At 37.8% G+C, this 13,980-nt stretch overlaps 2 non-coding genes across 2 annotated transcripts; one reads left to right on the top strand and one right to left on the bottom strand.

The window, feature by feature from the left end:
* Positions 1-261: 261 nt before the first annotated feature.
* On the bottom strand, positions 262-457 carry LOC142177659 (U2 spliceosomal RNA). The gene has a single exon (XR_012706232.1). It is a non-coding gene; the product is annotated as a U2 spliceosomal RNA (small nuclear RNA).
* A 2,200-nt stretch (positions 458-2,657) lies between these two features.
* LOC142177845 (small nucleolar RNA R71) lies at positions 2,658-2,762 on the top strand. The gene has a single exon (XR_012706391.1). It is a non-coding gene; the product is annotated as a small nucleolar RNA R71 (small nucleolar RNA).
* The last annotated feature ends 11,218 nt before the right edge of the window (positions 2,763-13,980 follow it).

The following is a 13,980-nucleotide window of genomic DNA, read 5'->3' as shown; positions in this document are numbered from 1 at the left end:
CCTGTTCCTCTTCCTCTTCTTCTCACTCCATTACGTATGAATTCAATGTGTAGTATTCATTTGGAATGTAAAACGTTTCCAATACTTTTTTTCGTAAAAATAAATGCAAAATTATATGTAAATAGGATACTTGTTTCGGTTGAAGCAACATTCACTAGTGTTGGCTTAAAAGAATTCATCACTTTTTCTTACTATCATTAAATGTTGTTGAGATTACAGCCCGTTGTCCCTAATTTTAAAGACAATATTGCACTAGAATTGGTAGGGTGTGCCAGGCCAAGGCAATAGTGCAACGCCAAGGCGACACGTGAAAGCCCCGATAGCAAGCTACCATGGTAGACTCTCCCCTTTAAAATATTGAGTTAATATCGTGTGAGTCGATAACTCACATATCAAATATTAAACTGATAAGAACAGATACTACACTTGATCTTAGCCAAAAGGCCGAGAAAGGTATGCTTTTCTTCTTCTCGAGTCCCTTAATTTATACCTGATGCTTCTGCTTCTTCTTTTCTCACCCTCGATGTGGGAATAAAATAGCAAGACCAGATAAAGTTCCTTTCATAAAAAACTGAAAGCCTTTTCTTATAGTTACGGCCAAATCTTTGCTTTGCTCGTAGAATATGCTTCCTTAGAAAACAGCTTATTGAGTTCTTTTAACTGGTCATGTAAGTCTTTTATGTTTAATTAATATATAATCCCTGTGCCATTGGAAGAATGCTATGTTTAGTTTACCCAATTTGCTCCAACGTTGAAACTCTTACAAATTACAAATAAACTCAAACTACACTGGCTAATACCATTTCAAAAGACTTTTTTGGGGCAAAACCTCAAACAGAAGAACATTAAATGCATAGGTTATAGTTCTTACGGCTGCAACATTTAAAACAAGTATCTGTCTGAGCACAAACAGCCTTACCTGCCTAATAATTTCGTTTTTCATTTTTATTGTTTTTGCAGTGAATTTCTGATTAACCGTGCTTTTATAAGTCATTCAATAGTATGCATATCTCTACTCAGACTATATGACCAGTGACAGGTTAACATAAAAAACATTAGTGCATCCATAACCTTCAAATCGTAGCTTGGAGGTGTAGGAAGGTGTGGAAAAAGGATGGCGTTGTTAAGCCTTTGAATACCTCCACTCGATCACCGACTCTCATCGTCATCTTTCATTCGCATACATTAATAATAGCTCAGCCCATGGCTAAGAATGGATGCCCCAAAATAAATGGGACTTCCTAATCATGCTCGTAGTCTAAGATAATAAAATTAGCAGGGAATATGAAAGAACCCACTTGAACTAACACATCTTCAATCACTCCTTCATGATGAGCAAGGGAGCGATCAGCCAACAGTAAGATTACCGTTGTTGGGCGTGGCCCACCCAACCCCAACTGTTTGAACATAGATAGCGGCATCAAATTGATGCTCTCTCCAAGATCACTCAAAACTCGCCCGACTGCATGCTTACCAATCGAGATTTGGATAGTGAAACTACCCGGATCCTTCAATTTCTGAGGTAGCTTGCTTTGGATTCTAGAGCTACATTCCTCAGTGAGTGTCACAGTCTCAAATTCAGTCAACCTCCTTTTATTTTCCACTATGTCCTTGATGTATTTTGCATATTTGGGCACTTCTTGCAGGATGTATACCAGTGGAATATTGATTTGCACTTGCTTTAAAATATCAAGAAACTTTTTATAAGCGACATTATCCTTCACTTTCTGCAATCTTTGAGGGTACGAAGGTGGTGGCCTCACAACTAATGGTGGAGGTTGCTTAACCACCACCTCTTCAGCTGGCTTCTCTGACTCCTTTGATTTTTCTGATTCCAACTCCGGCTCCTCATTAAAGGTCACTTGTTTTCTCTTTTTGGATTGGACTTCTTCTAACTATCTCCCATTCCTCAATGACACAACATTAATAGATGCCTTATGATTAGCCTCAGTGTCGCTTGGAAGAGCTCTAATTGGTTGAGTATTTTGGGCACTGGCAAGTTGTCCCATTTGTCGCTCCAAATTTCTTATTGCTGCTGCTTGGGCCTGCTGATCATCCATTAATTTTTTCATAATCTCCTCAAGGTGGCTCGTTGAGTTTTCATGTTAATCAACCTGAGGTGGTCAATATTGTTGTTGAGGTTCTTGAGGCCTGTATTGATTCTGAGCACCTTAGTTTTCACCCCAAGAGAAGTTTGGGTGGTTCCTCCAATTGGGATTGTAAGTGTTCCCATACTGGTTTGTCTGGACCCTATTTGCATTACCCAAAACTCAGACAGACTCTAGATTAACTGGGCATAAGTCACTTGTATGACCCTCTCCACATACTTCACAAAACAATTGAACCTGTTGCACTGGTTGGGCTTGTTGCTTGTTAATAACCAAGGTCATCTGATTGACTTGGTTGGTCAATATGGAAATCTGCGCTGATAATGCAGAGACGACATCTAACTCGAGAACCCCTGCAGATATTTGCACTGTGTGTCTGCCTATCTCTCCTTGCCAATCAGGATTGCTTTTGGAGAATTTGTTCAGTAACACATATATCTCATCAATGCTTTTCTCCAACACTTGACCTCCAGCTGCAGCATCCACCACAATCTTTGTCTCAAGATGTAGCCCTTCTATGAAAGTGTGAGCTAATACTTTTTTTGTTTGATTGTGATAAGGACAGTCTTCAAGCATCCCCTTAAACCTCTCCCAAGCTGAGTATAAAGACTCCCCCGTTTTCTGTTTGAAGGCGACTATCTCAATTCTGATCTTTGCAGTTTTTCCTGAAGGGAAGAACCTTGCCAAAAATTTCCTTGCCAGATTGTTCCATGATGTAATAGAATTAGTTGGTTCTGCCTTCAGCCATCACTCTACTTCGCCCAACAGAGAGAATGGGAAAAGTGTGAGCCTCACATAGTCTGGAGTGACTCCGTTGGTGATATAGGTATCACTAATCTCCAAGAAGTTCAGGATGTGCTGTTGTGGATCCTCTATGTGGCCCAAGAATGTCACTGAATCAAGCCAAAATTCACACTTAGAAAATTTTGCATACAACCTCTCCTCCCTCAAAGTCTGAAGCACGGTCCTCAGGTGCTGCTCATGATCTTCCCGAGACCGGGAATATACCAGGATGTCGTCACCGGAATACACTGTGCCTCAAATGTATAAAGGTTGCTGGGGCATTGGTCAGCCCAAATGACATGACAAGAAACTCATAGTGACCATATCTGGTCCTAAAAGTAGTCTTCGGGATATCCGGCTCCCGAATCTTCAATTGATGATAGACAGAACGCAAGTCAATCTTGGAAAACACCCTGGCACCCTGTAACTGATCAAATAAGTCATCAATGCGAGGCAAAGGATACATGTTCTTCACTGTAACCTTGTTCAACTGCCGATAATCAATACACATACGCATAGAACCATCCTTCTTCTTCACAAATAAGACCGGAGCACCCCAAGGTGATACACTGGGCCTGATGAAGCCCTTATCAAGAAACTCCTGCAACTGCTCCTTCAAATCCTTTAATTCAGGAGGAGCCATACGATATGGAGGAATAGAGATGGGCTGAGTGCCCGGCAACAAATCAATGCCAAAATCAATATCTCTATCGGGCGGCATACCCAAACGATCAGTTGGAAACACATCTGGAAAGTCCCTCACTGCTGGAACTGACTCGACTGTAGGGGTATCAATACTGACATTTCTCACATAGGCCAAATACGCATCACACCCCTTCTCAACCATTCGCTGAGCCTTAAGAAATGAAATGACCCTGCGGGGAGTATACTCTAAGGTACCTCTCCACTCTACTCTCGGAAAACCTGGCATAGCCAGCATCACGGTCTTAGCGTGACAATCAAGAAGAGCATAATGGGGCGACAACCAGTCCATGCCCAAGATTACATCAAAATCTACCATACTGAGAAATAACAAATCATCTCTGGTCTCAAAACCACTAAGAGCAATCAAACACGACCGATATACGCAGTCCACAAAGAGAGAATCTCCCACAGGAGTAGATACATAAACATGGGAACTCAAAGAATCCCTAGATACCCCCAAATGTGGAGTAAAATAAGAACACACATATGAATACGTAGAGCCTGGGTCAAATAATACTGATGCATCCCTATGAAAGATGGGGACGATACTTGTGATAACTGAATCTGAAGCAACGACCTCTGAACGGGCTAGAAGGGCATAGTACCTAGCCTGCTGGACTGGCCGGTAATAGCACCTCGAGTAGGAGACATACTGGATACTGGCGGTGCATAATAGGGCTCCTGAGGTCTAGGAGGAGCTGGGACACCCCTGGCTGCTTGGAAGAGCTGAATGAACAGGGTGACTCATAAAACCCTACCATAGCGTGCTGCTGATGCACGAGCTCTTGAAATAATGACCAGTCTCTTGAGACCTCTTGGCCTCTCTCTCCACTCGGTCACGGGCGAACATGCCCTCCACTCCCGGGGGATCTCCCGGAATACGTCCGTAGTCCCAATTTAAATATGCAGTATAGGGGGATCTCCCGGAATACGTCCGTAGTCCTAATTTAAATATGCAATGCAAGATGAAATGGCAGGTATGACATCGAGTTATACAGTTTATACTGGACACAGATAATGCAAATAAGGACTTAACTAAACATGACGCACAAAATATCAATTAGGCAGTTAAAACACGTAAGCATGCTTCTCTAGTTTAAGTTTCATAATTAAACGTATTAGTGCAATTTAATAAGGAAAAAAACAATTTATGATTTAGAAAGGAAAAATGGGTTTTTTCTTTTATGCAATAATAGCCCGTGTACGTACTCGTCACCTCACGTACACGGTGCCCACACACCAAATAATATCAAGATATCCTAAGGGGGAAGTCCCCAACACAGGGTTAGGCAAGCCACTTACCTCGAACCGCTCAAATCAACTTAATATCACATTCTTGAAACGAGTATCCGACTCCAAATGGCCCGAATCTATCCAAAACAGTACAATAACATCAATACGCGCTAATGGAATGTATCCCACAAGAAAACTACAAAAATTAGGCCAAAAACCCGAAATTGGCTCAAACCCGGCCCCCGGGGCCTACGTCTCGAAACCCGACAAAATTTACGAAGCTAGAAAGCTCATTCACTCACGAGTCTAACCATATCAAATTTACTAAAATCCGACACCAAATGGTCCTCTAATCCACAATTCAAACTGCCAAATCCCTAGTCTCCAACTTCAAATTTCCACCTTAAATACACATTAACTAGGTGGGAAAATACATGGCAAGGCAATATTATTGACTAAAAATAAGCACAAGGAACTTACCTCAAGAAATGCCTCGAAAATGCTCTCACAAATCGCCCTAACCCGAGTTTGCAAAGCCAAAAATGATAAAAATCGCGAAGCCCTTCGGTTTTAATCACTGCCCAGGTATTTCCTCACCTGCAGAACCTGGGCTCGCACCTGCGGGTGCGCTTATGCGGAAAAAACATGCGCATCTGCGCAACTCACTTACCCCCTCTGCCTTCGCATCTACGACGAAAGGGCCGCATCTGCGCACTCGCGCCTACGGAGTCCCTTCCGCTTCTGCGCATCTTGCGCATTTATGAACGTCCTTGTGCAATTGCGGGCATCGCAGATGCGGAAACTTCCTCGCACCTACGACTCCAGGCCAACTCTCGATTTCTCGCATCTGCGCTTCCATCTCCGCATGTGCAGCTCGCGCACCTGCGGTCTCTTTTACGCAGGTGCGAAAACACCTGAACCAGCAAAGTTCAGAAATTCCTCTAAGTCCAAGTTTTCACCCGTTAAGCATCTGAAACACACCTGAGGCCCCCGGGACCTCAACCAAACATACCAATCAATCCTAAAACACCTTACGAACTTAGTCGAGCTCTCAAATCCCATCAAACAACGCAAAAATCATGAATCACCCTCCAATTCAATTTTAAAGAACTTAAAACTTCAAAATTCTACAACCGATGTCGAAACCTATCAAATCACGTCTGATTGACCTCGAATTTTACGCACAAGTCATAATCAACATTACGAACCTACAGCTACTTTTGGAATTCCATTCCGAGCTCGATATCAAAATTTTCACTATTGGCCGAAATCGCCGAAAAACTAGCTTCCGCCAATTCAAGCCTAAATCTGCTACTGACCCCTAAAACACATTTCGGTCGCGCTCCTAACCCCAAAATCACTCAACGGAGCTAACGGAGTTGACAAAATTCCATTCCAGATCCGTCTTCATACAGTTCCGACTATGGTCCAAATCCTAAGGCTTAAGCTCTCATTTGGGGACTAGGTGTCCCAAAACACTCCGAAACTCAAAACCAATCATCCCGGCAAGTCACAATAGCAGAAAAACATTTGGGGAAAGCAGTTAATACAGGATCAGAGCTATTACTCTCAAAACGACCGTCTGGGTCGTTACAATTCAAAATACAAAAGCAGTTGAAAAGATGTGGAATACTCAAGACATGACTGAAGCCACGAGCATTGAAGTCCCGTTTTGATTATAAGAAGCTATAGAATAATGAACTAGCACCAACAACTAGCGAGCATCAAGTTTTAGATCAGAGTCTGCATGAAGAACCAATCAAGACTCAAGATCAAGTTTCAGAAGACTCATAGATAGGAATCTTATAACTCATAGTTGATAGGTTTGTTTAGTTTCTTTTTTTAATTTTTTTTATAATAGCAGGATCGCGGACCGGAGCCTCGATGGAACTTCACTCGACTGCTCAACTCATCATTCCACCATTCTCCTTGAACTACACGTGACATGATTTTCCTATAACCCGTGATATGTAGGCAGTCCAAAATCAGGACTCGGTTACACCCTATCTTTTATTTCTTTTCCTTTTGAATAACGGTATGGTTAAAAATTAGTCACATGGCTCACCTAGTCTTTGCCTAAAAACTCTTCATGTTTCCAAGCAAAGAGGGGCAGCTGTGAGCACCTAATTTTTGACTATATTTGAATTTTTACCACCTTCTACTATGTAAATATTTTTAGAAATTTAATATATATTATTTTTAGCTTTGTTACATTTTTTTAATATAGGGCAAGAATTAAAAATAATTTAAAAGGTCAAATTATTATTAGTAGTAATATTTTTGTTTTTTATCTTTATTTTAAAATAAAATAAATTAAAACAAAAACCGAAAAAAATAAAAGTAAAGGTAGCTGAAATTTGTTTTTTAAAAAAAAGTAAAAGAAAGTGGAAATTTATGAAGCAGGAACAAACCAGAGCAGAATGGCGATTCTCAAAGTAAACTAAGTGGAAAATAAACAAGTAAAGTAAAAAAAGTGAGAAATTAAAAAATAAAAGTAAAAGAAAGTGGGGAATTATTATTTTTTTTAAAAAGAAAAATGGAAGTGGAAATTCTTTTTAATTAAAAAATAATAAAATAATAAATCTGAAAAAATTCCTAATTATTTTCCTATAAATAGAAGAGAAATGTGAAGAGAAAAGAGAAGGAAGGAAAAAATAGTGGAGAGAATTGAGAGAAAAAAAAAAATTCTTCTTCTGCGCTAAGTGAATTTCTACTCGTTTCATTATTTCTTTCGAAAATTCAAGCAATTTATCACCTTGTTTAAGACCCAAAAATGCCTCAAATCCAAGCCTAAAAATACCTAGTGAAGCTTCATTGATAGTCACCTCTCTCACGCCAAAAACCAGCAGTCTCACGAGGTACAGTCGAGTTTCGGTCCGGCTCGAATTTTAGAAGGTTCGTCGCTAGATTTTCTGCTCATCTGCCGATTTGCCCTTGGTTTGGTGTATTTGCTCGGTTCAGAATTGTTTTTGCATTAATCAAGTTCTGAAGGAAATTTTTTGCTTAAAGGTTCATTGTTTATCCTCCTTTTGTTAATTATTTTATTATTTTGTGTGATGTTCTTGTAGAGGTTCATGTGATAATATTTTGTGTTGTTTTATTTATACACATTATCATGTTGTAGTTTCTTTTTACATGTTTCAAGCGATTTGTCAATATATTATTTGAATAGTATTTCATCTTAATGAGATTTGCTATTTAGAATTAAAAATGAAGATCTTGCCATATTAATGGGTCATGCGTTGGAGTTCAAGTAAGTGAACCAGAAATGAGTTACCACATTTAATAGGAAAGAAAGAATTAGACATGGGTTAGATTGAGTATAAATCCGTCAGGCCCAATAATTTTGTCACTAGACTAATAATTAGCTCATTCTTCCATAATGGATAAATGTCTCCTAATTTTAAAGATAGAGTAGTAAGTTATAAATATTTCTAAGTGTGGATGACTTTTCAATACTTTAAATAACTAATATATTTCCCGACTTCCAAATAATTTTCTATCCATAAACTCTTGGTCTTACAATAATTTTAAATTCGTTTAGGAAAATAATACAAGTGCGCGTTCATATGACTTGACCAATCAACTTCGAATAATAATAAATGTGTTATTGATTGTGTACACGTACGCGTGAAGTGATTCTTGATGCCAAACAAAAATGAATACACATACGAATGACTTATTTCAAGATAATATTTATAAATATAATCAAGCAATAAAAACGGACATAGGTAAAACATGAGAACCAATAAAACACAGGTTATCCAAAAATAATATAAGCCAAATGTAGTCAATAAAGCGACCGTGCTATAACCACGGGACTCAGGGAATGCCTTACACCTTCTCCCCGGTCAATAGAATTCCTTAACCGAACTTCGTTTTCGCAGACCAATAATAATAGAGTCAAACCTTCCTTTGACTAGGGATTCAACTAAATGGTGACTTGGAACACCCAAAAAATCAATTCCAAGTGGCGACTCTGTAAATAAAATAATCCCTACTCAAATTTGTCACTTTAAATGAAAAAACTCTTTAACCCACAACAATCCATAACACATATATCTTTTGGGGCAAAAAGAGGTATGACAGGGGTAATCACTTTAATAGTTAAAATATGAACTTTTGAACATGTATTGATCATTTTATATAATATTTGACTAGTTTCGAGTTGTTTGGCACCAAATTGAAGGTTTGAGCACAATCATGGATCGAAAAGTAGGCTTGAGACGAGGTAAGTCTCTTTTCTAACCTTGTAAGAGGGAATTAACCCCATAGGTAAATTGATTAATATGTGCTTCTATTTGTGGGGACTACGTATGCATGAAGTGACGAGAGTCCATACGTAGTTACTGATTTTGCTATTGTCCGTGTAGTCTAGAACCCATACCATGATAGATTTACGATGTTTGCACCCTACTTGTTAACTTAATTGCTTAAATGATGTTGGAATTTGATAGGGGAATGGTAGGAGGCTAAATTTCGCTTACTTAAATTCTTGAACGGGCCACTCGACTGTTATTGATAATTGGTGTTTATTAAAATAAATGCGTCCTAAATAAATCTTGAATTAGCTGTTATAAAGTATTTTCTCTTTTCGTGGAGCGGGCCGAATGCCTCGGTAGAGATAGATACATCTATTTTTCGTGCCACTCGACCCTCGTCAGTGCACTATTTAAATATTCTTATGTTGGATTGGGCCATACGACCTCGGCATAAATTGCACATGATAAATCTTTGGAATCAATTATAATTGATATTGTTTTGTTGACTTGAGATATAAATTGTTAAATGATGGAAGTTGAACTTGGGACATACTATTAGCAAAAGGATTGTTTACTATTCCTGTTATTGAGTTTTAAATATATATATATATATTTCTGTAATCCATGCTTGGTTGTTGTCTTGACATTTTATTGTTAGCCCCTAGTAAGTGTCAAAGTCGATCCCTCGTCACTACTTCTTCGAGGTTAGACTGCATACTTACTGGGTACATGTTGTTTATGTACTCATGCTATACTTCTGCACTTAATGTACATGTCCTGAGGCAGGTGCATCTGGATATCAGTCTGGCGCGCACACTTGATCGTTTCTACGAGATTACACGGTGAGCTGTCTTCCGAGCCGTTCTGCAGCAGCCGAAGTCTTTTCTTTTGCTTGTATTTTCTGTCTACTCCATTTCAGACAGTAGGGTAGAACTCTTTTGTATATTCTACTAGTTGCTCGTACACTTGTGATACCAGGTCTTGGTGGTTTAAGCTAGTAGACACGTGATGTTTTTGGGGTTATCTTATTTATCTCACTGCTTTAAAAATCTTGACATCTCATTTTTATTAAATGCTTTCTTCTTAACTATGCACAAAACTAAAAAAATTAACTATTTCAAATCTTTAAAAGAACGGATCACAGAGTTAGTTCACTGTCGGCTTGCCTAGCAATAACGTTGGGCGTCATCACGACCCATGGGAGAAATTGGGTCGTGACATATACTTAGTAAAATAAAAGGTTCGACCCTTTGACATTTGTTCTTCAAAAATCTTTACCTTTTTATTTTTTAACTTAAAAGTTGTAAAAAAAAAATATATGCCACTAACCGGCTTCCTTACGGAGCCATGACCACCACACAAAATTACGCTGGATGGATCTTTTTAAAATACTGTTTATATTTTGATCTCGTTAAGAAATATTTTGGGAAACTAGCCTTGCACCAAAATTTTAAAGCATTAGGAAATCTGACCATCACCAGAATTTTCAAGAACAATGCTGAAAAATTCCGGTGATAAAATTTGTGGCGAAATTCTGATGATTACCATAATTGTTGCGTGCTTTAAAATTCTGGTGCTTAAGCAAAATCCTACTAGCATACTTTAAAATTCTAGCAGGGGATTTTTTCTCAAAACATCTTTTGTCTGGGGTGAAAAAATCAACAATGATACAGAAGTATCATATCTATGCCATTCGCTTAGCACCAGGGACAATGGTTGGCCCAAAAACCTGATCCACTAGACCGACCCACTAAGGGAGCCCGACCAACTTGATTGCATGGGTAGAGTTAGAAACCAAAATAGGGCTTCGGCCGAACCGAGCAACCATAGTTCAATTTTATATTGGGACTTTTACCTAACTATACTATATTAGAAACTTATTTACCTATGTTCTCTATGTTTTGCAGTTTTTCATAACTATCTAAGTTTTTCTTATAAATTGTATACATTGCTACTTAAAAGGCTCTCACTTCATTATTAGTGCCTTCAATTAAGGGATTCAATTACATCTTTTTATTTTTTTCCCTCTCCTCTTCTCTCTTCTCTTTTTTTTTTACATCAAAATCCCTTAATCTACGCCCAAAATTTCCATCTTCTCTCTCCCTACCATTGTCAACATCTTTATATTATTAAAAAATATTAAGAAATTGTATGATAATTGTATCATAATTGTATTTGAATTGTATCTGATATATCAATGCCTAAAACATAAATGTGTCATACTTGTATCATAATTATATCTAACTTATATATGATATATTAATACCCATAATAATACCTGATACACTACTAATAAATTAATATACAATTATCACATTTGTGATACAAATTGTGAAATTCATCACGAACTCACAACTGCTTGTAACAATATACAATGAATATACAATTATCATACATTTATAATACAATTTATGTAACAATTATGATACATATACAATTATAATACAATCGTGATACATTTCTAAAAAGTTGTGATATAATTATGATCTTCATCTTCTTCAAGTTTCAATCACAACTCAATACTAAAAATTTAATATAATCATATTATAATTGTATTAGTGTTTGTATCGAGTGTTGTTTTGAGTATTGATGTATCATTTACAAGTCATATACATTAAAGATTTTAAAAAGAAAGAAAACAAGATTCAAACTTACCCACAACTTGATTCTAAAGCAAATGTCCAAATTTTATTTGCATTGTATCAATAAGAAATAGAGATTTTGGGTGATTATTAAGAAGGAGAGAAATTGAATTTCAACAGCTTTTGAAGAGGAAAAGAATCTACAATTTTGGGGGGATAACAGTGGGTAAGCGAGATTTTGGGTAAGCAAGATTTTGAATAACAATGGGTAAGCGAGATTTCTTACTGTAGGTAAGAATAATTTGGATAATTGTTAAGAAAGATAGAAGAAGTTTTTGTAATCCTTTGGAAAAGGAAAGAATCTTAAATATAGGGGGATTATTGAAAATAGGGGTTGGGTGTCATGTAACTGATAGGCTAGATTTAAGGGATCTTGAATTTCTTCTTTTTTATGATTTTGTATATATGATGGTAGGGTATAATTACGTATTTTAGTCACTTATCACACTTTAATTTACTGCAATTTTATTGTGTTTGAGCTTTAATCGCTAGTGTTTTGCACTTAATTGTGTGTTTTATGCCTTGTAGGAGCGATTATGTGTTATGTAAATATTGTGGAACTAATTCGAGCTATGTGGAACTTTGAAGTCTGAGTAAAAGTCCAAGTAATTAAGCCGGAATTGTGTTCGGAAATCGAGGATCAATTCTGGACGTCAAAATTCAAGGAAGAAGCAACTGCTGAAGAAATGCAATAGTGCGGGGCACTGTGCAACGCATTAGGAAAGGGAGATTTCATTTAGGTCCGATCCAACTTGGTATAAATACATGAAAATATATTATTTTCTGGACTTTGGACACACTTTAGACCTAGAGACACACGAGGAACATTCGGGAGCAAGGATATCTCAGATTTCTTTATCTTTTCTTAGTATTTTCAATTATCCAACACTTAGGAATTTGTTTGATACTATCACGAGTGGCTAAAACCCATAGTTCTGGGGCTGTGATTTAGCCATGAATATTGTTATTTAACGTTGACTTAATCTTGATTACAATTCACCAATATATGGTTGTTTTTTTAATTCTGTGATTAATTGCTTAATTGTCTTGCCAGCAGTTAGGTTCTATTGATTATCTATGCTATGCTTGGGAAAGCCATATTTAGATTAGAGAAAAATTGAAGAGAGCACGATCTTAACTCTGAAGGGCCGCGGATTTGTGGTTAGGATAGGAATATACCTAGTCACCGTACTTAATTAAATATCGTAATCATAATGCTGCCCATTCGCATGTAGTAGCTGGATCATGCTCTGTTTCAGCTCAAAGTGCCTAGTGATTCTGGGCTTCACAATGCTGGAGGTGACATTAGCAATGTTGGGCATCGCCACCTCCTGAACAGCCATATGTTGCTCCTCTGCCATGTTCACAGGAAATTGAACAAGTGCCTAAAGATTATTTGTATCCCTTGCTTCCCTTAACCTCCTGTGAAATGTTCTCTCAGGTTCGGGGTCAAAAACTTGAAGTCCGTCCTGGCTTCTGACCCTGCGCATTCAATCAAATTTCCTGAGATCAGAGCAATAATCAAGTAACGTTAGACTCGACGAAATAAATAATGAAAGCAAAAACTAGAAAGTAGTCATTATTCAAGTTCCCCGACAACGGCATCAAAAACTTGTTGTTACCAAACGCACACGCAAGTATACGTGGTCATACAAGTAATAAAATAATAAGTCGAGTGTCGAACCCACAGAGACTTGTATCAGCTACCCACTAAATGCACCAAGATTGTTATTCAGTCGAGCCAATTCGAGTTCAAGAGTTTAATTATACTAAACTATAATTCTAAGTAGTAACTAAATTATCAAGCAACAAAACTGTTGTTGGGTATTTAGTAGAGACAATATTCCTAGGGTTGTGATCGATTCACCATCCTATTTTGCTCTAGTTAACTCCCCCTTTCATACAATTCACTCATGGTTGCTAATTAATCGAACAATTGCACTCATAGCCTTCTCCCGAAGTACTACTCGCCTATTCAAAATAGAGTAACGACTATATTCCTATGAAATCAATCTATTATTAGTATTGCCTACAGGTTCAGGGTCATACACTGTCTATTGTGATGCCTCGAGGATTGGCCTTGGAGCGGTATTGATGCAGGACGGTAGGGTGATTGCCTACGTGTCTAGACAGTTGAAGGTGCATGAGAAGAACTATCCAGTTCATGATCTCGATTTAGCAGCTATTGTTCACGCCTTGAAGATCTGACGTCATTATTTGCATGGTGTTCCTTATAAGATTTACACT

Source organism: Nicotiana tabacum, chromosome 23, assembly GCF_000715075.1.
Source record: "Nicotiana tabacum cultivar K326 chromosome 23, ASM71507v2, whole genome shotgun sequence".
Taxonomy (NCBI): domain Eukaryota; kingdom Viridiplantae; phylum Streptophyta; class Magnoliopsida; order Solanales; family Solanaceae; genus Nicotiana; species Nicotiana tabacum.
The sequence above is the reverse complement of the archived record's forward strand: the minus strand, read 5'-3'. Positions and strand labels throughout refer to the sequence as shown.